Here is a 23,831-nt window from a genome sequence, read left to right as displayed (position 1 = left end):
TATCATATAATATACTGAGTAACTTTCTAATACAAAAAGGTGAAATGCAATAAAAATAAGTAAAAAACTGCTCGTATTATAGATCCACTAGTATCAGTTGTCCGTTGAGTGAGGGCGCCACATGCTAACAATTGAGGTATCATTGAATACTTTTTATACTGCGATGAGCTTAGTTCTAATTTCGAACACCGGACGATTTATGATGCTGTAAATAGTGCTTAAAATTACCTGATGAGATGAACTTGGCTGAGGATCATCATAATTGAATGGAAGCATTGTGTCAAGAATAAACTCATCCTTGATTTGAGCTCTCTGAGAATCAGTTTCCGATTTTACAGCTCTACGATTTGTTACAGGTTCCTGAAAAAAATACATTATTTATTATATTTTGTAAATGCATGTGCAAGTCTTTGGTGCATATCGCAGTGGTAGAATTCCATTCCCACTGCAAATACGCTGACCAAATAATACTTGGGTCACTCGGTACATCCTAACATATACTACTTCAAAAACGTAACATCATTCGAATCAAATAATATTAACTGGTCGGGCCAATTATCGTCTCCCTCACCTCAATATTTCCCTTCTATCTCTAATTCTTATTATTGTTGGAAGTCCAGACGTAATTACGAGTCATTGGCGGCGCTCGTGGCGTAACGCGCTGGCCTTCCACCCGAGAGTTTTGGGTACGATTCCCGGTGAGGACACAATATTAATGTGATTTTCTCAAAGCCGGGTGTTTGTGATTGTTAAAAAATACTAATAAACACTGCGTGCTGCGTCGCGAGACTGCTGTATTCCTACTGCGAGTGGGAGTGAGGAGGCAGCAGCTGTGCGTCCTCACTTCAGCTCGCAGTAGGGATACGGCGGTCTCGCGACGCAACACTCGTGTGGCTTTGCTCTAAATTGTTGCACGAACTGCGATGCGTTCATCTAAAGAACGAAAAAATGCCTGAATTTAAATAGGGCTTATGTCCTCGTTTCTTTACTTACTTACTCCTAATCTTGCAACACACCAATTGGGAATATCTGCCATAGATTATTATTGCACGTCATTATTAAAATAAAATAAAATATAAGTACCTGATTATCCTTCGTCAATTCCACATAAGAGCTACTTGCTTGAAGGTCGTCAGAATTGACTGATCGCATTGGAAACTCATCTTTGATGTCGACTTGTTGAAAATCGGTCTCAAATTTTATATTTCCCAGGTTATTTGGAGGATTCTGAAAAGTATTGACTTTTATTGTATTGAAGTTAAATTATTGTATTGAAGTTAAATTAAAGTATTGAAGGTACATTGATTAAATTAATAAATGTGTAAAAACTGGTCCAATTAGAACTCATATGCAACGCTTTGGATGCTACGCAACGATACCTATATCGTTGTTTTGATAATGGCTAGGAATGCTAACAACCATAATGCGTAAACAAAAATGCGTTTTATTAAATCAAACAACAATTGTATATTGCTGTTTTTAATTTTAGCCATTAGATTCCAGATTCTCGTCAATAAGACGACTTCTCAATTTACTCATAAGGTTCATGCTTGAAAAAAAATGTTTGCATGAATATGTAGAACCGAAAAGGTAAAGAACCATCAATGCTAGTTTTTTCAACTTTACTGATCATACCTATGAAAGAGAACCGCATTCAAGGGGCCAAAGAGCCGCGGTTTACTGACCACTGGCCTAGGTTGAAATAAAACGTCATGGTTTAAGAATCCAAAAGACTCTTTTAAGATACGTATGTACCTACTCCACCCGCGGATAAGGTATCATCGTCAGCCGAGGTCAATCCACTGCTGGATGAAGGCCTCCCCAAGCTTTTTCGAACTCTCTCGGTTTTGTGTCGTTCGCTGCCACCTATTTCCGCCGAACTTTATCAGTTCGTCAATCCAGCGGCTTTTAGGGCGACCCTGTGGCCGTTTCGTGCCCCTTGGGTAGCATTGGATGACGGCATTTGTCCAGCGGCCGTACTTTCAGCAATCAATGTACCCCGCCCATCTTCATTTCAGCTGTTTGGCAACGTCTAATACGTCACGTACTCCTGTCTGCTTCCTAACTCATTCGTTTCTCTTACGGTCCTTTCGCGTGATGCCCAACATACACCTCTCCATGCCTCGCTGTGCGACTCTTAGCCTTTGGACATTTTTAGTGTTGAGGGTCCACGTCTCGCAGCCATACGTGGGCACGGGCAACACACATTAGTTGATCACCCTACGCACAGGTCATTCTTGAAGATACTATTCAGAGGTTCGAAAGCACATATAAGGTATACATATAAGGATAATGTATAAATCACCAAAATTATTCAATATTGCATTATGACACCATAAAAAAATTAATATCTGTCAATACTAATGGAATGGGTACCTATAATTATTGTAATATAACCACAATAAGTAATGAGTGAGCTTGTGATAGGTACCTACGTTGGTTCACGATGATTGGCATAATCAACATTCACATGGCTTGGATAGCTGTTCTGGATGCCGCCAAAGTGTGCGGCATCCAGAAGAGGAATATATTATATTCGCACAATAAAATAGTGTTATCATAGAGTTCTGCCAACATTGAAAAATATGAAATTCATATCGGAAATGGATGGTTTTTATAAATGATAGACAACTGTCAGATGGTAGATTTTCACTATGGAAAGAAATCTCTCTCTATATTCTAATGCGTCAGTTACATTGAGCTGCTTTACGAGCTGTAGGCCCACACGCCGGCGTGTAGCGGGTAAAGTTGAACGGCTTTCAACTTTTCTCGGTAGAGTATTTACAATGTTAGCTTGTTCGATGATGACACTGGGCTTTACAGGCAGATTGTAAATTCGCCAACAAGCAGCTCGTAAAGTAGCTCAATGTAATTAACGCTTAACTTGTCTATAGATTATTAGGTACAAGTCGGTTATGAAGAAGCCAGGCGAGGACCGCCCTAATTGTCATAACCGGTTTTGAGTAAAATTCATGAATTTAAGAATGAAAACCTAACCCAACTTCACCTAACCTAAACTAACCCAAACTAACAAATAATAATCCAGTATATCGGATAATTTCAAAATTTGTTTGCCGCTGGCTTCCCATAACCGACTTGTACTGATTATTGTAGCACAACTATGAATAGGTAGGTGTTTCGACGGAAAATAAATTTTGTTCCTCTTTGCTGTTATCTGTAGGCCGTTCGGAAATATGTCTCCACGTGATGTTTATTATACAAAATGCATACACTGTTAATTACGCCTGAGGACACACATCTTAAAACAAACAATAGTACGACGTACAAAAATTACGTATGAAAAATAACCTTAAAAGTGTATCCGGCCTCGTCAGTGTCCTCTTGCTTTATGTAGGTAAGCAGCTGGCTGTTTGGATCATGATTCACAGGTACCTCAAACCATTGCTTCTCTTCTGCAACAGGTTCGGAGTCTTCTCGTTCGCGTTTAATATCCATTTTATGCATGCAATTAATCCTCAAGTTTATCGTTGCACACAGAACGTAACAGGCGTGACGTGCATAGCATTTCGCCATAGACCAGAGTTGCTATCTTTTGAAAGTGGAATTATAGTACAGAGCCTCCAAAATTATAGTATTTGGGGGGAAAATATAGTACTTACCATTGACTATAGATACATCTAGACACCACCTCTTGCATTGCTAAATGAAGCCGCGTGCTGTGCGTTTGTCTTGTGGGCGAGCGAACGCATTCGTCTACAAATGTTCGAGACCATAGACCATTTCGCTAGTGCTCACCCAAAGTGCTCGCACTAGACGCTCAGAATTAAAATATCATTTTCTATTTTTTTTACGTTATATAGGTAGTATTTTTAAGCGGTCAAAATGCAACCATTAGGTAAAGATATCCATAATTTAAGTTATTTTAAAGAAACACTACATACGTCACTGATATTAAAATATATAGGTAATAATATACAAATAAATTATCACGAACATGTATCAACTAAATCAACTTACCCATGAAACGTAATACCATCTTCTTACTTATCAGTACGGCTATCATATTTTAATACAACACACAGAACCATCTTTTCTACTTAATTAACTAAAAATATTTACCACTGACTTTATGTTTAACACAAAAATACCAATTTTAGCAACACGATTATCGACGCTTAGTTATGCAATAAGTTAAGATTTGCCAGCTAAATCGTAGCAAACCATATCCCAGATCTGTAAACCTTTTATCTTACTCTAGCGCGTGTCGCAGAGATTATAAAGGTACCGAATACTTTCTCACTCGCACTTATGCATCGTTTTTGTTCAGGCCTTGGTACCTACGCATTGTCCTGTTGAAAATGGATAGGTTTTTTGTTTCTCATGCCGGCGCTCCATTGGCACGCAAGTCAGACGATTTATAGTCTGCGGGCTGTTTTTTCGCGTGGAGCACCCCAGATCTGCGGACTTTTTAATCCGCAGACCAGGCTCGTTGGATTTCAAATATATTTTACTAGGTATCCGAGTTGCCAGACTTCGTCCGTCGATAACTATGCAAAAACGATTTGACATTAATACGCGACCATTCGGGACGGGAGTCTAATCTCTTTGGTTGAAATAGAAAATGGGACTCAAAGTTTATGGGTGATGCTACCAAGAATGAATTCAATAGGTACCTACCTAGGTACCTTTCCTTTCGCGTATCAAAAAAAAGTGAAAAAATCTAAAAAATAACTATCTATACGTCTAAAAATCTTACATTTTAACAAAAATATTTTGTAATACATCATACTAATAATTTTTTTTAGTTTAGATTATATGCATCTTTCAAAATAATATGTCATGTAGGTGGCAATAATATTGTGTTCTATCTTTAGTCTATGGTAAAAGCAATCATTGTCTACTATCAAGACTGCCAAATACCGCTTGTCAGGATTGCTTACATACAGTTTATTATTAATTGTGACATGATAATCTTTCAGAAGCGAGTCAAAACGTAAAATGGACGTAAAACGTGAAGCGGCTCACTTCGAATCTGACGCAGATGAGAAACATCGGTTCGATGTGTCCTCACAGGTAAATGACCAGGAATTAAATACTTGCATCAAACAAGAGTATGCAGATGACCCCAGCCACGTTGCCGAGGTTAGTTTTTCAAAGGCTACTTATCAATTTCTTGGGATAGATATTCTCCAGTGAATCAACAACTCATAACGCCAACGATATACTTACAGGAAAAATTATGTATTATTTTGAAATCGAATTGGGACTGTTTCAATAGCCGTGGAAGGAAATTATTTTACACTTTCAACAATTATAATTACTGTGTACGAGTTGCCGGCGGTAGTTAAACTGATTGATTTAGATAGGGTTAGGTTGGTACATTCGTTTTGAATTAACATGAAGTAGGTACTTATTCTTATTTTAGAGATACTACAATATAGCAATTGAATTGGCCGACATAATTGAGTATCGAACAGTTTCCTTAACTTAGAAGACGTCATTATGTCATGTGCATATTTATATTCATATGTAATATTATTTTATTTTATTTTAAAGTAATTTATAATTGGTATGAATTGACATTGACAATTCACATATTTTCGTAGATTAGTATTGTTTGCAATACCTTTAGTTGTTATTATATTTTAAAATACTCGTTCTTATTGAATTTATGCTTTGATAATAAGAGAAACACCATATCCACATTGCAGAGTGTAAAGCTGAGACCCCTCAAGTGTGGTCGAGCTTCACACGTATCATGTTAAAAAATACTCTTGATTTTATAACAAAATATTTTGTTTTTCAGACTATTGTCTCAGACCCAACAATAATAACGTCGAGGACGGATACTCAGCTAATTGACATCAAGACTGAGCTTATTGAAGATACGATTCCCCGATTCAATAATTATGAAGATCCTCAACCGGGTTCTTATTCGGAGCAAGTAAATCAGGTAGGTACTTTTATTTTAAATACTGGCAGAAATACTTATCGTGTAGGGCAGGGGTCGGCAAACTGCAGCTCGCGAGCCGCATTCGGCTTTTTGGGTATTGGCGTGTGGCTCTTTGCCAAATTCCCAATTCCCAATTCTTACAAAAACTTTTGCAAAATTCACAATTTATATTTTTTGTCATTGATGCGCGAGCACGGGCAGCACACATTGGTTGAACACCCTACGCTTAAGACATAATGGTAGGTCATTCTTAAAGATACTATTCAGACGTCCGAAAGCACTCCATCCCAGCTTTGTTCTTTGAGCAATTTCATCGTGCATGCTTCCGTCTATAGGCCCCTGCTGTCCGAGATAGACGTAGCCGCTGACTTTCTCGGGTTGGGTGCCATTAATACAGATAATCGCAGGGTCCAAAAAGCACTTCCTCATCACTTTTGTCTTTGAGACGACTTTGAATGTGGAAATGTAACGGATTTTAAACAATTCCTTACTATTAGATCACCTAACAGGGTAAAAGGGCGATAATGGGTGCTATTAAAGAAATGCATGCCTTTATCCAACTGCTATTTATTACGTTGATCTTTTACTATTGAACAATGAAAACAATAGAAGCTTAGTACAATTTTCAATAAAAACTGATTCATTTCTATCGAATGTGCTTGACAGTATATAGTTACAATGTATAATAGCTTCATACGTCTTCATTTTCCATGCAGCACTCAGTGTTTTACCCTCAAGCCACTTGGTAATATGGAATTATGGTGACTGCAGGCATTGAGCAACCTGTAAATGAGAAACACACCTCTCTTGGTATTTATTTCTTTCTTTCGACCATGTCCGATCATAACAGGATCATATGGGCCTCCACAGAGTAAAAGTTTGTATTGACAGATTTTGATTCCACCAATCTGCGGAGCTCCATTGAGCAACGTGTGTTTTGTAAATAACGATGACGTATTCGACACGTTGCAGGCGGACGAGTTTTGACATGAGAGCCGGCTTTACGCGGCAAAAAGCTTTGCTCTTCTTCATGGTCGTACACTCATGGCTGAGGATCGTGACCACATTTAATTTCATCATCCTTTGAGCGACCAAGACTTTCCATTCTTCTCGATCTTCCGCTTCTCTCAGGGCAGAATGGATGGTGCCCCATGACATCTCTTTCACTTGGTCGCATTGCATTTCTAGCAATTAGTTCCATAAATGGCCGGACATCTTTTCACAAATCTATAAACTTATATTATTTTTATTGATTTTTTTATTTCTATAATAAAAGAATTTTTATATAAGACACTAATTTAAAAAAAAAAATGTTTTTTTTCTATTAATACTATGAAGCCGCATCTGCAAGTTTGTACGTCAACTCAAACTATATTGCCGCAACTGCAAAAATCCACAATATAATTAAAAAATATATATTTATATATTTTAGAACTACAGTAGGATAAAGTACACAAAATTATTCTAACATGGTACAATTTTCTGAAGTCTACTGCAATTCATTAAATTGTAGTTAATTATTTTACATTCAAACACAAATTACTCAAGATCATGTTATTTGCTGTTACGACACTATAGATCTCAATGTGCGATATGTTTACAAAAAGTCAGATTAAAGTACGCAATGTGCTGCAGTTAGCTGGAATGTCTTTCGGTGAGTATACAATCACTTGCCTAATGCAGTCGTACATTGGTGGCCACTGAAAGCAGAGGATACAGCTGTGGCAGGTCTTATCCAGAAATGGATTGACTCTGGCTGATCATAATGGTGATACTGTTACATAATATTATTAATCATGTTGTTATTTTCAGGAGTGTGAAGACAGCCTGATCAATATAAGGTCGGAGAATGATAATCAGGGTGTCATCATCAAACAAGAATTTGTTGACGATGCAATTCGCCAAATCAATAATGAGAATCCTCAACCCGGCTCCTCTGGTCGACAATACAGCCGAGTAGACCAGGTACGTTCATTTACAGGTTCACTAATAACACAACTTAAAAAAAATATTCGAAACATCAATATCTACATCTCATTAAAATTTATATGGTCACCGCAGTATTTCTCAACGAAGAAAATTCTGGTCACCCAATATGGATGTCACTTATTCGAGCACTGCTGGTCGTATATCGCGAACAATATTGGCTTCCATTGGGTTTATCAACATAAACCAGCGACTCCACAAAGTTTTACTGGAAATAATCCAGATAGGTATATCAAATCGCACTACCTTGGAGGAGGTCCATTTTTTGAAATTAACTAAAACCACCGTTTGTATTCGGTTCGCGAAAGAAAATAAATGACAATCGTAATCGCAACCTCATCAGGTGGCGGAGGAAGCCGCTCCACGAACTTCTGATTTTGATCGCTTTACAATGCTTGAGACCACTGTAGCGAGAGAATGCCTCATCTGAGTACTACAGTAACAAACCATTTCATTGGCACCAACAAAAATTGCTGTAACAAATAATAAACAAAAACTTGGTGGAGCTAGTAGTAGAATTCTGACAGACAGTGAAAATGGAAAATGGGAAATCTATAAAAAAAGCGTGGTTAAAATGCTCCCACGACCTTTTTGAATGATTAGAAAACAAACAAAAATAATATATTCAAAGTATAAAAGATATGCATTCGTCTATACACACGGTGAAAGATAGAATCTCTCATTGTAATATTTAAAACTTTTTTAATAGGATTCTTAAAAACTACTTTTTCATTTTTTTCCCTATAAAATACTGCTCGGCACGTCAGACAGTCGAAAGATTATATTTGGAAAATTTTGGCACACTTGCCTACCACCATGTCTAGGTATAATATTTCTACCTAGATCTCTTACTTATAATGAACTGTTATTTAAAAATCTCATAATCTATTAATATTTTTATAGGTTTTTTTTAGATTATCGCTAGAAGCACTGTACCGGCTAATGTTGCGACTCTTTTATCGTCCTGGGACGACGTGACTGAAGCACAAGCGTCTAGCGAAGACCTACACATTGAGGAACAAGACATTAAGAACGAACTCAAAGAATATATTGAAAGGTACAAAGATGTCGCCTGTCGCAATAGTGAACGTGATATTTTTCAATCGAATATGGTAAATGCAGAATTGTTAGTGGCTGTTATACAACTGGAAAAAAAATCGTTTCATAAAGAAAATTTTGTGTGCAGTATCTGTTTTGATTTTTTTTCATCGTTCGACCTACTGTTGCTTCACAAAGCGATACACAAAACCACAATTATTGCAAAAACGACCAATTCCGTTGCAAGGTTGGTTAAATGTGAAGATGGGCATTTTTCAAGATTTCGTTCTGGTCACGTCATGAAGTCACTCAAAATGACTTATTCTGATGAAAAGCCATTTAAGTGCGATATTTGCAATTACTCATGCACAACGTCTAGTGTCATGAAATTGCATAAAGGGACCCATTCCAGTAGAAAGCCTTTTAAATGTAATATATGCAACTACTCATGCAGACATTCAGTTAACATGAAAACACACAAAATGACTCATTCTGGTAAAAAGCCATTTAAATGTGATATATGTAATTACTCATGCAAACAATCTGGTCACATGAAAATACACAAAATGACACATTCTTTTGACAAGCCATATAAATGCGATATATGCAATTACTCATGCAGAAATTCAGGTCACATGAAAACACACAAAATGACTCATTCTGGTGAAAAACCTTTTAAATGTGATAATTGCTATTACACATGCAGAAATTCAGGTCACATCAAAAGACACAAAATGACTCATTCTGGTGAAAAACCATTTAAATGTGATAAGTGCAATTACTCATGCAGTCGATCAACTTACATAAAAACACACAAAATGACCCATTCTGGTGAAAAGCCATTCAAATGTGATCAATGTAATTACTCTTGTATAACATCGGGTGGCATGACAAGACATAAAATGACACATTCTGGTAAAAAGTTGTTTAAATGTACCCAGTGCGATTACTCGTGTATTACATTTAGTTCAGTAAAAATACACAAAATGACTCATTCTGGCACTAATCCATTTAAATGTGATAAGTGCAATTACTCATGCAGTCGATCAACTCACATAAAAACACACAAAATGACTCATTCTGGTGAAAAGCCATTCAAATGTGATATGTGCAATTACTCATGCAACCAATCTAGTCACATGAAAAGACACAAAATGATACATTCTTGTGACAAGCTACTTAAATGTGATATATGCAAATACTCATGCAGACATTCAGGTAGCATGAAAACACACAAAATGACTCATACTGGTGAAAAGTCATAATGTAATAAATGTATTTACTCATGCATAACGAACGTCTAGTAGCATAAAAAGATGCTATCTGGCGAAAAGCGTTTTAAATATGATAATTGTTATTACTCATACATAAAATCTGGTAGCATGAACTTGCACAAAAGGACTCATTCTAGTGAATAGTCATTAACGTAATTATTATGATAAATGTAATTACCCAAGCATATATTTTAATAAGATAAAATTACATGAAAGGACCATTCCGGTGTAGAAATGATTCGGATGCTGGGAGGGTAGGGTACGTCTAGGATGCCAGGCACTGACCTTTTATGCTAGGGAAGCTGGCTCGATGGTCTGGTTGTCAATCCTGGTCGTATTATTAGTCTCGTTCGGTATTGTTCATCGGGTCATCCGGTAGCATGGCTCTTGACGGTTTAGCTTAGGTAAGTGTTTATATGCCCACGATTGATGAATGACTGACCGTTATTTGTCGCGCTAGGCAAGGGTCAAATTGTCAGGTGGGTAGGAATTTATCTGTTGTATTAGAGCGACCCTAATTGGCATATTCAGACACGGCCATTTGAATGTGATATAATTACTCATGCATAACTTCTGGTAGCATATTTCACGACTTATTTATTTTTAAAAAATCCCGAATTTTTGGGACATAATTTCAATATAATATATTATACCTACCAATAAAGGCGTTAGCTACCCGTTCAATAATTAGCTAAGATAAAGTATCTGTAGTTAGGACTTTGAAATAATGGTCAGTCGAGAAAGCACCGAACGTGCGTACGTTATTTTTATCATCAACCGACAACGTAGCCCATTCTATTTATAGTGACATAATATTATGTAACCTTACGTAATATTATTTTAAGCCATAAAATAACAATTATTGCTTCTCTGCTAAATACAGTTTTTGAATACTTCAAACCCACTTGCTCTAAGAAATCTCGTTTGATGTTTGGTGTATTTTAATAAATTGGGGCTTAGTGACTTACATTGAATTGTATGTGTAATCTAGTTGTTTTTTTTTCCAACCAATTAAGTCTATACTCTGACCCTACACAAATGTGTACATGCCAGCACCGCGATTTCCTAACTCTCGTCTCGTGTGGCACCAGACGACATGACGTAATTGTGACGTCAGCCAATATATGCCGCCCGCTCGAGCGTGTATTGGCTGACGTCACAATTACGTCATGTCGTCTGGTGCCACACGAGACGACAGTTAGGAAATCGGGCTGCAGACGAGATGACGTAATTGTGACGTCACGCTCGAGGCATGCCGACCGCGCACAGAATAACCATAGAAAATTTTATTATGATACACCTATATGTGTATGGTGACAATGAATAGCGCCGCTGTCTGACCACTCGCTATTTTCTCGAATGCTATTATCACTCCGGTAGTACGTCATAATGATGTCATATGACGTCATCTCGACCGGGAAGCTTGCACTCGCAAGTTCTAACATAGAGCCCCAGACCCAGGATTTGAATCTGAGACCTACGACACTATAAGCCGCGCGGCCATCGTGGGACTGTTAGCTAGTTCATAGCTTTGTTTGGTCGATCCGACAATCTCGTGCACACTTTTTCATTATATTTATTTGTTTTCATTGAATTGGAAATACATATCACACACGTTGTGTGTTAATTCTTTTTTAAATTTTTATGCCCTGCCCAAACCAAACTATAATCGATAAAAATATTATTCTGTGTATGATTAAATGGCATAATTTTAGATATTTTATAGATAGATGAGTATTTTTTGACAAAGTATATTTTGTTATGGTTTGGTCACGCAGGGTTTAAGGCGATATATATTTTTTTGATAATTTACAATATCAACTGCAATAATTAATAAATATGTAAGTACCTACCTACCTATCTGAAAACATTAAAAAAATATTATATTGTCAGATATAAACTTACATTGGTAAAAAAATGTTATTTTGGCTTAAATAGACTCGATGACGATCGGTCATATAAATGCCGAAAAACCAGTTTCTTAACTTGGCGTCCTAGTGTGTCACAGGGTGTCACAGAGTGTAAATACGATGTCATAGCTGTCATACAATATGTATGTATAATATGACGAAATGGCGTAGATATGATCATAGACACTAAATCGCTCTTACCATATATGTGCCCGATCGTCATATAGTCTATTTGAACCTTAATAACATGTGATTTTGTCAGAGAACCCCATCTTATAATTAGGTACATATATTTTATGTTCATATTTAGGTATTATTAAAATTAGGTAATTATGTCTTCTATGTTGTAGTTAAGAGATTTTTGACAAATTCATAGTTTTTATATTTTTTATATTTATTTTAAAAACATCGATTTTTATAAAAATATAAATGTGTGCAAGCTTCGTATTTTTGCGCTAGGTGCCTTTGCACATTTATATTCTGTACACAAGATTGCTATCGGCCGCTATCGAGGGTAGTTCTTCATTTTTCATATTGAAGCATTAGCACGCATTGTAACAATTACAAGAAGTTAACCGTCTAAACAGTGAAAACTGTCTTATCACGCTATAAAATTTAACACAGAAAGGTACTGTTAAAACAATATAGGACTTATTGTAACAATTACAACTACTTATAGTAGGTACTTAATTGTTACAATAAGTGCTAATACTTCGATACAAAAAATAAAAAAATACCCTCGATAGTTGCCGATCACAGTCTTGTGTATAGAATATATGCGCTGGTAGGTAAAGACATCTCCTTAATTGAATCGTAATACGTGTGACGTAACTAAATACAAAAACTTTTACAACTGTCCTCGTATTTTCGTTTATGCCTGTAAATTGGTGTTATTTAATGTTCTATGCATGCTCCTCTTAATTATTAAACGTTTGCTTGTTATGGTAATAATACTTATGTCCAACGAGATTGGAATTGGTTCTGTCTAAATAAAATGTCAGCCGACGGAAGTTTTTGTTTTGTATTATATTTTATATACCTATAAATAAAGAAAATCGGAAACTTATTTGGTTTTAATCGCTTTTATTCACACTATCCCATTCATAATAAGGAGCACCTGTTCCCACAAGGAAACTAGGTAGGTACATTAATATGAGATTCATCATTGTAACCCATATAGTTATTGCTATCTCCCGTCAGAGCGAAGAAGATGCATTCTATTTCTTCTCTCGGTATGCTGGTTGCTGGTCATCGTCTGTTATTTGGACTTGGGAGTGAACAAATAAATACCTCGGAATGGTCTAAAATGGCAATTTTTATTTTACTCATACCTGCTTATTGTTACCTACATTATATTACTTATTACATTTTTTCGGAACGCGAGATGTATGTTATGTTTATAATTGCAATGTCTGGAAGCCTAACATTTTTCGCTGTCGATCTCGCTATCAACGATAAGCGCTTTAGCGCTGCAAGTGACCCCCATTACAAAAGCGGTGTCCATAATTGCACCGTTGCCTTTTTGCGTTCGGACAAAGAGCGTTGCCGGATATTATTTTTCTCCTAATCGACCATTACTATGACGAGTCAGCTTGGAAATGGTTCCGGCGTCTCCAGGCCTCCAGAGGAGTGCGAAATTAGGAATGGGACAACTGGACGCCACGACAAATGGACGCCGCACTGTCGTAGACACGTATACAGAACGTAGACGAGGAATTTTAATCAGTTTCTATCTACTAATTAGTAGTTTTAATTCATTTCACTCTTAACATAATGTTTTTTTTTATTGCGGATTGAGAATAACCATGCCTTAAGCTTTATAGCTCGTTGAAACTTAAACATATGCACGATTAAATCATTATTTACGTGTGCATATTTAAATTCTCACCAACTAATAAATCATAATACAACAATCTAAATTTAAATAATAATTCATATTTGGCCGACTAATTAGATTTATGAAGCGGAAAGGCCATAAGTACACCATGATTATTTGCTTTATTATTTTAAATTTCGCTAATCCATTCATTAAGTCTTCACTATCAAAAACAGCAATCTCATATTAAATCACAATATTATTTATATTACAATATTATTTACTCCATTAAACTTGTATGTATTTCCAAGATTGAATGTAGATATACAATATTAACAATAAATGTCTTAAATCGTATAAATTATACTAGATTTATTTTTGACCAATTTTATCAATGTTATTTGTAAATATAAATATTTTAGATTAACAATAGAAAAAAATGCCAATCCCGGGATTGTCAAATTGTAATCCCGAAATCCCGGGATCAGAATTTTGGCTCGGGATTGGATTCCCTACTCTAAACTAATCTCTGATTTAAAACAAAAAAACAAAGATCAGTAGGTAATAAAATAATTTCTGGACAAATTTATCAGAAAAGTATTTGTCAAAACAAGATATCAATGTTTTATTTCCGTTTACTACGACATATTATTATTTATGCGATTCATAATTTTCTAATTACTTATGCTGAAACGAACTCAGGTTTTAGGAACTAGCTCGACGCCATACCAATAATAAAAATTCAACTTTCTAAATTGTGTGCCTAATATTTAGATTTTCAATTCAAAAGCCAGACGATAAGCTTATGACAAATTTCCTCTAAGCTACGCTAAAATTACAGTTTCAGATATGGTGAAAAACGAATGGAACTCACGATACATAAACTCATCGACAGGGGAGTTGAACCGAAAGTTTTTACCTTCGATTTCAGCAGCACGAGACGTCAGGGTGCATAAGGGGCTGTGTCTTGAGATGACTCAGATTTTTACAGGTCACGGAGTCTTGCGAGCATACCTGCACCGGTTTAAAATAACATCTGATGGAAAGTGTCCATGCGACGACGGAAGCGACCAGGACGTCCTACATTTACTCCTAGATTGTCAAATCTTTAGCAAGGAGCGGCACAACCTGAACTTTTTATTACAGATGGCAGATGCGAACATTCTAAACCTTCCGGGGACCATGGCAAAGGAGGCCGGAAGAGATGCACTTTTTATTTCGGTATTGATGTAATTAAAACAATAAAAATATTAAATGATGATTCATGTCTTTTAGATCCAGTGACTGCAGTCATATAAGATAGGATAAGTATATGCTCAGAATATCAGTCCTATGCGACATTTCTTTTACCACGGAAAAAAACTCGGCTACAAATCCCAGTCCTCAGTTCTCAATGAATACAACTAAATATTCATCAGAATCACCACCGCCTTGCGCTACAAAGAATTTTTTGCAAGGGATTTTTGCAAGGCGGTTTCACAGGCCCTGGCCGAATTCAAATTAGCAATACCCGATGCGGGTAGAAGAATAGTTTTCAATAAGGCATATTCTCTCAGCTGGCACAATTTTCATTTGACTAGCATCAAGTAGAGTAGTTTGCGCGCCAAAGTCCTTAAAAAACCTCAATAGTAAATGCAAGGTATCCACAAAGGCATCTAGAAAAAAAAGTTCTTGTTATCATAACAAGTGTGTTAAAAATTTGCAAATTTTTTGCTAACCTATATTAAATAATTGTGTGTATCTATTCGTAAATAACAACATTGATTGTATAATCGGTGTATCTGAAAACATTTTTTGAGAGAGACAAGGGGAGAAATAAAATTTCAAAGTACCTATATTGAAAAATTATTTTTTTATTGGTTTCTATTACATTTCACAGAATATTCAAATATGACCACGAAAATACAACACCCATTATTTTGAAATCAACAGAATCCACACATAATAATTCTGATAAAATCCACCCATAATCTCGAGGGTATACTGACAAAAAGCATTAGTCATTAAAACAAGCTGTGAGATAATCGCAAAAAGGACCTTTTTTTCAAAAGCGTTCTCACACGTAGACATTTTATGATTTAAAAATATTTTTTCTACGTTATAAAGAATGACCTTTTTGACAAATAAAACATTGCATTCGAAGTCGATAAGTTGGATATAATATATTAAAAAATATATATATATAATTTTAATATGACTGCTATAATAATGCATTCTATCAGTAACTATTTTAAAGATCGTTAACTTCAACGTAATACAATTTAATAAATAATGACAATGCAACTGTTATATTTCATATTATGATCCAATTAAAATCGGATAAAGTACACAAAAAAATGTAAGTGACGTGTTATAATTAATTGATTCGTATAAGGATCAATACTATAGGTAAAAAAAATATTAGACTACCTTTTAGGCCAACAAAATCTAATATTGTTATCAACCTCTTCATCTGTAACGCTATATCAACTTCGTTTTGTATCGCCAGCTTTTAATAGACAAACGTCACCAATTTCAATTTAAAAAAATGGATACAATAAAATTGATAGAATAAAATATTGATTATATTGTGTTGGGTTTAAATGCCATTTGGATTTTTAGCAGAATGCGACATTTTGTATATTTTCATTCTACTAGATTGTATACATGAATAATCACATTGATCACATATCAATCGCTTTTCACCAGTATGAGTCATTTTGTGTAGTTTCATTTTATAAGATGTTGTACTTGAGTAATCACATTGATCACATTTATATGGTTTTTCACAGGAATGAGTCATTTTGTGTATTTTTATTGTACTAGATGTAATACACGAGTAATCGCACTGGGTACATTTAAACAACTTTTTACCAGAATGTGTCATTTTATGTCTTGTCATGCCACCCGACGTTATACAAGAGTAATCACATTGATCACATTTGAATGGCTTTTCACCAGTATGAGTCATTTTATGCAAGTTCATCAGGGTAGACGTTATACATGAGTAGTCACATTGGTCACATTTAAAAGGCTTTTCACCAGAATGAGTCATTTTGTGTATTTTCAAGTGATTAGATTTGATACAAGAGTAATCACATTGCTCGCATTTAAATGGCTTTTCACCAGAATGAAACATGTTGTGTAATTTTATCGATGTAGATGTTATACACGAGTAATCACATTGAGAACATTGAAACGACTTTTTACCAGAATGTGTCATTTGATGTCTTTTCATACCACTTGATGTTGTACATGAGTGATCACACTGATTACATTTTAATGGCTTTTCACCGGAATGACTCATTGTGTGTACTCTTAGTTGAAAAGATGTTATACATGAATAATCACATTGGACACATTTAAACGGCTTTTCACCTGAATGAGTCATTTTGTGTACTTTTAGATGACAAGCTGCAGTACACGAGTAATCACACTGATCACAATTAAATGGTTTTTTACCAGAATGCGCCATTTTGTGAAGTTTCATTTTAATAGATGTTTTACATGAGTAATCACACTGGTCACAATCAAATGTCTTTTTAACAGGATTAACAATTATTTTGTTTTGTATTTTGGAATCTGATGGAATATCGTTACAATTTGATTCACTACGTTTATATGGCTGTACAATTGTATTTTCCGTTAATACGTGTTTATGTAACGCTTTGTGAATGTTTATTAAGTATAGCGATGCAAAAACATCAAAGCAAATACTGCACACAAAATTTTCGCTATAAAACAATTTTTTCTCTACCTTTATGACAGCTACTAATGAATTAGGATCGTCCACGTTAGATTTTATATAATAGCGTTTATCCATGCGACAGACGGCATCTACATTAGTAATAGTTTCATATGTCACAAGTTCCCTTTTAATGTCTTGTACGTCAATCTGTATTCCAGCGCATGGCTCTGGTACTTCTGTGATTCTCTTTGACAATCCGACACCAGCAGGAAACAACTAAAAGAACAAAAAGTATTGAATTAAATTAATGATAAAAACACAGGTTATAATATGTAAATTATACGTAATATATTTCACCGTGCAACGGTATATTGTGAGCTTTCTTATCGGAAAGAGATGACCGTATACCATACAGTCTCCAATTTTATTAAATTCAATATGAACATTAATTAAATTTTCATAGCTGATTTTGCCAAAATTCATGAATTGAAGAATGAAACCTAACCTAACCTAATCTAACAAATAATCCCGTATATCGGCTATTTTCAAATTTTCGCTGCTGGCTTCCTGTATAATGTAAACTGACAAGAACCGTCTTTTATTTAGATATGAATGGTATGTCAGTACTATACGACACAGAGATTGGACCGTCTTTAATATACCACGGCCATATATTTCCGATACATTTCACGGTGAAGTGTGATACGGTGTACTGCATACGCATTTATTATAAATAAGATAGGGTTTTTTTTACTAACATTTAAACTATCCTTAATTTGTTTGTTATATTTTTTATTGTGACCCTTGACTTATAGGTAGGTAATGGAGTTTTTACCTACTTTATTGTATTGATTTATTTAATTACCTAGAGTTAAGAGTGTTTGATGTCAGTGTGCGTTTGCCTTGGTGAGTATACACAGCGCCTGAAGATGCCGAAAGGCGAAACCCGGGTCGAAAAAAAACTACTTAAATAGAATAGTACAAAACTTAAATCCATTAGAATTCAAATTCTATCAAGTACATTCGGTCGAAGGTATTAATATTGGGTAATGCACATACTTTGTTAAAGCTTCATATAATATTGTGTATCTACCTGATTCACACGTCCATGGCCAAGATAAGAGCAGCTGGGTTGAGGGTCAACGTATTTGCTATGAGCTATCGTATCTTCAACAGACGAGTCGGTGAAGTCAATTTCCTGAAGGTTGGTCTCCGATTTTACTATGGGAAGGTTTGGTTTCTGAAAATAAATATACAATAGGACGTATGTAATCATATAGCAAATATTTAAAAAAAAAATCGTTCATGTTTAGGGTGCACCTAGTAAGTCAGTATCCATTTTAAGATTAGACATACGGCATAATGGCCCACATGCTCAGCGTAGGTCAAAATGGAGCTTTTATGGATTTTTCAGAGAATAACCCTGGACATTCCTTAAACGTTGTAGATAATCTATTTATATAATGTTGAAGCCTTATTATCCTTACGCGCGTTACCATGATCTTACTCCCTACTTCATTTATAGTTTGTCAATTTATGGCTACGGCCGCATGTTGTAACTTAACCACTGGGAAATGCCAATAGAAATGGCTTATTTCAAAAAAATACTACCTTATTATTAGGTCAATAATTATTATAAAGCAATCATTATTCGTAGGATGTTTATCACATCTGTATTGTCAAAGACATAGCTTATAATCAGTATCTTTAGAATTATCTTCAAATGTGTTAATCGTGCCAATTTTTTGAATAATAAAATGCCTAATTCTTGTAAAATTTGGAATCACAAAGATTATAAAATATATTTTTTTATCGTAAATATATCACTACTTTTCCAGTAACGGGCCAACGTTAATGACATGTCACACAGTTTCATATGTGTACCCGTCACATGGGCAGCAGTCATCGCCTCTCAATTTAAATCTTTTTAGAAAGAATCTCAGTGCTCCGTAGCCTACTGCAGTGGCGAAGCGTGGAGGTATGCTATTATTCGACATAAATAGTGCGCACTAAACTTTGTCAGTTTATCTTATTTGTTTTCGTTGAACTAAGAATACAATTTGCAGATTGTACTGGTTAGTTTTTAAAATTCAATTAAACTCTGTCTAGCCAAACCACAACAGTTTAGGTATGCTATGGGCGATCCGTTAAAATAGTGCAAACTTTTTCATTCATGGTACCCATTAGTTTTCGTTGAATTAAGAATACATATTACACAATAAATGGTGTTGGTTAGTATAATCGTGTGTGAAATGTTCGTAGACAGTGACTTTTTTGAGGCATAATACACACGGTTATACGTTTGAGTTTCGGAAGACGCCGCGCCCGCCAAACCACTACGGCCGAGCACTAAGGCTTGACAAACCAAACCATAATCGATAAGAAATATTCTACTACCTACATTTATAAATTATCCAAAATTATGCATGATTTAATCGCATAAGCAGGGCTTTCTTGTAATGTAACACGGTGGAACGGCGTTCCGGCACCTTTTTTCACGGTAGTTTTAATGTTTCAAAAGCAATTAGACGAAACAATATTCGCGCTTACATAGTACAAGTAAATTTTCCTGGATTATCTCATATGAAAAAACATATCCTGAAAAACTATCTCGTTTGATATACCTACGTATTCATCGAATTATATTACCATTTCTTCCAGTGAATGTGAACGCGAATTTTCGCAAATGAATCTAATTATTACCCCATTATCAGCGAACCAATCGAACGTGTGACCCATTATAAATATTTAGGTACATGGGTCAATGAGAAATGGGACCTATCTCAGGAAATAAAAACTAGAATTGAGATCGCTAGGAGCGCCTTTCTCAAAATGAGACGCCTCCTTAGCAATTGAGATCTTAACCTAGGTCGGAAGCTCAACCAAGATATGTCACGGAGACTTGAAGCTTTCGAGATGTGGCTGGGAAGGACCGAGAAGTTCTACGTAGTATCAAAACCAGGAACCTACACTACCTCAGCCACATTATGAGAGGACAAAAATACAGCATTCCCCAAATTGTCATTCAAGGAAAGATCAATATGAAGCGTAGCAGAGACGGCGCCGCATTTCGTGGTTTAAGAACCTCCGTGATTGGTACGAGTACAGCTTCACTGAACTGTTCCGGGTAGCAGACGACAAATATAAGATCGCCTTGATGGTGGCCGACCTCCGGGAGAATGGTACAAAAAGAAGAAGAAGAGCTTCGTTGAAGACCAAAACAGTTTCGGTACTTTTGTTCATCAAACTCGTCGGACCACCTTTGACACTTTTCGATCATATTAAAATACGTTGATCGGTGGTTAGTCAGTGGAAGACATTCGGCCATAGACTCTCACTAAGTCGGCTCGCACACGAAACTCGTCTCGCCAAAAAACGTGTCGAATACGTCGATGTGACGTCATCGTTGTTTGACGAAACAACATAACACGTGTTGCCAAATGGAGCTTCGCAGATTGACCGAATGCAACTATTTCGTCTGAAAAAAACATCTGGCTGTTGCATTCGACATGTTGCATCCTTCTCGGGCTCCGAGTCGGAGGGTCGAAGTCACAAAGAAACACCTACGAATTGGTCATTCCTATACTGGCTCGCCGATCACCGCATTGAAATATCAATACGTTTCGAAGGTTACGCGCGACTGTCGCTAGATATATGTGCGAGGTTGTGTCATGCAACACTGGCCGCCCGTTCTCGGAAGTTTTGATGTATGGCTGTCAGGCACACGAGGCGAGTTGTGATGTGCGAGCCGGCTAATAAAAGGAATCGAGACAATTTTCCAGACGAGAATTGGACTGAACTTTGCAAATCACCATTGCCACCACAAAGGGGCTGACAGGGCTCTAACCTGGGGGATTGACTAGATAAGTGAGATAAACGCAAATCATAAATTTGCTCTAATCGTAAAAAAAATCGCCTCCGGCGCTAATATCCTTCAGGCGTATTAACATTTTAAAATATGTGGTTGTGTAATTGAATTTTTGGTTAATGATTGTTAATACACTGAATACCCTTAATTTTACCTCGAACAGCATTTGCAGCAGCGAACGCTACTAGGTATATAGCGTCACACTGCCTTTAACCTTAGTGATAGGTAGGGGGCCCGCCAAAGATCCTGGACTGGGGGACCGTTTCAGGATATGGGGGCTTTGGAAATCACTATAAGTATCTATACTTTTATTCAAATGTATTATGATGTTTTTACAAAAACTTTAGTTGTTTATTTGTATTAATGTTTGTTTGTTTAATTATTCCGTGTCCGGAAACTTGTAGGTATATATGCAGTTCGCCGTAACACACTTCACCGTGAAATGTTGTATCGCAAATATATGGCCGTATATTAAAGACCGTCAAATTTCTTTGGGTCGTATAATACTAGTGACATGAAATTAATGTCTAAATAAAACACGGTTCTTGTCGGTTTACACTTTACAGGAAGCCAGCAGCAAACAAATTTTGAAAATAACCGATATACGGGATTATTTGTTAGGTTATGTAGTTTAGATTAGGTAGTTTAGTTTAGGTTAGGTTTTCATTTTAGAATTCATGAATTTTGCCAAAATCAGCGACGGAAATTGAATTAATGTTCATTAAAATGGGAAACCGTATAGTATACGGTATCTCTTTCCGATATAAAGCTCACGGCGAACTGTGCTACGGTGAATTGTTTTACGTACAATTTACATGTAACCATTTTTTCGTGCGCTTCGTGGTATAGGAAAAGTTACTTTATATGATTTTGAAGTTCAATAAGTGCGTTCCGGCACCTTTATTTTTCAAAAAAAAGCCCTGGGCATAAGTAGGTATATATTATATTTTATAGATAAATGAATATGTTTACTACTATGGCTTGAAATGGGCAGGGTTTAAATGAATTTTAAAGTCTAATAAACTTTATCTACACATTGCCACTGTTAGATCAATGAAAACAAATACGTTTGACTGACATAGTTTAGTGAGCACTATTTATGTTGGATCTTGGCAGCCAACCTCCACCTTTCGCCACTGGTGGCCTGTAAGTAGGTCCCTATTTTTGTGATTTTTTTACTGACAATAGTAGGTAATGGAAGACGTAATGTTTCGAATAAATAAATTTCTCCGTTATTGACCCTGTGGCGAGGTTATATAAATGTTGTTCCATAGCTGTATTGTATCTTCCTTTATATTATATAACTACTTTTAAATGTGTATGTCTACAAGATCTTTGGATTCAATGGCACAGACATAGATTATAGAAAAGGCATAGAACAGGAAACGTTAACTCATTATAAATACGTATTGAAAAACCAACCTCGCCGTGAGCAATCTCTTCCTTTATGCAAATGTTAATAGCCGAGGTGTGTGTATGCAATAATGGCACATCAAACCATTGGTGCCCATCTGTTTCAGCTGCAAATTCATTTGGTTCGCGTTTGACATCCATCTTATGTAATATTATTGTTATTAAAAGCAAAAAGGATACCCAGTGTCACAAAATAATCTTCAATGACAGACGTGAAAATAAACTAAAGACCATTGACACAGTGTTGCCATCTTTTCAAAGTGAAATTATAGTACAGAAACTCCAAAATTATAGTATTTGGGGAAAACATATAGTACGCGTTATCTATTGAAAATGTACCAGGTTTTTTGAAACAACAGAGTAATTGAGAAACTCCGAGACCGCTTTTTATGTAGGTACCTATTACTACCAAAAATGCTTACCGAAGAATTCAATAAATTTCATTTCAAACCAGTCAAGGGATTTATTTACGTTTTTCGAGCTTTATTTTTTTCAAGTTCTCCAAATCTTCTTATATTGCTAAATTATAGTACTTTGCACCAATTTATCTAACGGAAATTTCGAAATGTTAGTACTTTTCACATATTTTTTCGTATATTCAAAATTATAGTATTTTGGGCGTACTATACCTGTTTTATATCGTTCGTAGTACGCGAACCAAAATTATAGTACAAAATACTATAATTATTGTACGGTTGGCAACACTGCATTGACAATACTTTTGGTGCTTTTATTGCCATACTTGTAATTAATAAAATATATTATTATAATATATTACCTATGTAGATTGCTGTTTCGTTGTTACGTCCCAAAAAAGAGTTTAAAGATTCTACAACCCATTCGGTCCCAAACCACTGCTTTTTAGAAGGTAGTCAGTATCCAAACATATTTAAATGAAAATGATAGAAGTAGGTACCTACTGAGATATCCCGGGTCCTGTGGCTA

General features: G+C 35.8%; 2 long non-coding RNA genes across 2 annotated transcripts; both read right to left on the bottom strand.

Moving 5' to 3' along the window:
• Nucleotides 1-282: 282 nt before the first annotated feature.
• On the bottom strand, nt 283-3,354 carry LOC147074133 (uncharacterized). The gene is made up of 3 exons (XR_015070276.1): nt 3,310-3,354; nt 1,084-1,227; nt 283-360 (listed from the first exon to the last, which is right to left on the bottom strand). It is a non-coding gene; the product is annotated as an uncharacterized LOC147074133 (long non-coding RNA).
• A 13,166-nt stretch (nt 3,355-16,520) lies between these two features.
• On the bottom strand, nt 16,521-23,085 carry LOC147074132 (uncharacterized). The gene is made up of 3 exons (XR_015070297.1): nt 22,896-23,085; nt 18,699-18,845; nt 16,521-17,881 (listed from the first exon to the last, which is right to left on the bottom strand). It is a non-coding gene; the product is annotated as an uncharacterized LOC147074132 (long non-coding RNA).
• Nucleotides 23,086-23,831: the final 746 nt, after the last annotated feature.

This window comes from Rhyacophila brunnea, unplaced genomic scaffold (assembly GCF_057557595.1).
Source record: "Rhyacophila brunnea isolate RB1 unplaced genomic scaffold, BYU_Rbru_1.0 scaffold_16, whole genome shotgun sequence".
Classification (NCBI taxonomy): Eukaryota; Metazoa; Arthropoda; class Insecta; order Trichoptera; family Rhyacophilidae; genus Rhyacophila; species Rhyacophila brunnea.
The sequence above is the reverse complement of the archived record's forward strand: the minus strand, read 5'-3'. Positions and strand labels throughout refer to the sequence as shown.